Genomic DNA, 925 nt, shown 5'->3' with positions numbered 1-925 from the left:
CTTGGGCAGATTTTCCCCGCTCTGCGTCGTCCCCAGCACATTGCTGTTTCATCTGCTTCTGTCTCTGGAATTGACCACCTTCCATATTAATTAACTGATTCGCACTGAGGAGATACCCTTCCATGAACTGGAGCAACTTCCAGCAAGTTTGTTCCTTCAGGGAACCTACCTTACACTCAGGTGCACCTGAGTGCACTCCGTGCCCTTGGGGCAAGTTATGTTTGCAGCATGAACCCATCTGTGGGGTGAAACAGCTTTCAGTGACAGATTCTTGCATGCAAACAGGGATCTCTTGGACATCTTGAGACACCTGGGCTCTCCACAAACCCAAAGGATGCAAAGAGTCAGCTGGAAGGTCCATGGAGCGTTTGGCAACAGACAGTGAAATTCCCAGTGGCTGCTTGGGATGGTCACACTCTTTTTTCTTGGCTATATCCTGGCCTTGAAGGTTTGGCCAAAAAGATCCTTACTTGCAGTTTGTTTCATTTGGAAAATTTCTGATGCATCTCATGGAAACTAGGAGGACTGCTCAGGGATAAATGTTTGCGGCACATTTCTTGTTTGCGATTTGTTTCGCATTGTTTCTCCTTAAAAAAACAGATTCAAAACCCGTCTAATCAGGAAAAAGAAACAATCACCTGTGATTTAGGAGAAGGATCTCTCATTGTAAATAATAAATTAGTGTCAGGAGACCAGGCAGACAGAATGGTTGATGAATATCCTGCAGGCTGAAAATTGTTTATCAAGACTGTTTGAAGACTTATGACTAACAAGCTCATTTACAGAGTTTGGAGTCTGTTCATGAACCATTCTCCAGCTGGGAGGATGTGGGAATCATCAGAAAATGTATTCACAAGTTACTCGATCATTTAAAAAAACGATCAAACAAACAAAGACTGGTTTTTGGAAGGGAACTGCAAATTCC

The sequence above is a fragment of the Acanthisitta chloris genome, unplaced genomic scaffold (genome assembly GCF_000695815.1).
Source record: "Acanthisitta chloris isolate BGI_N310 unplaced genomic scaffold, ASM69581v1 scaffold38712, whole genome shotgun sequence".
Lineage (NCBI taxonomy): Eukaryota > Metazoa > Chordata > Aves > Passeriformes > Acanthisittidae > Acanthisitta > Acanthisitta chloris.
Note: the sequence above shows the minus strand (reverse complement) of the source record.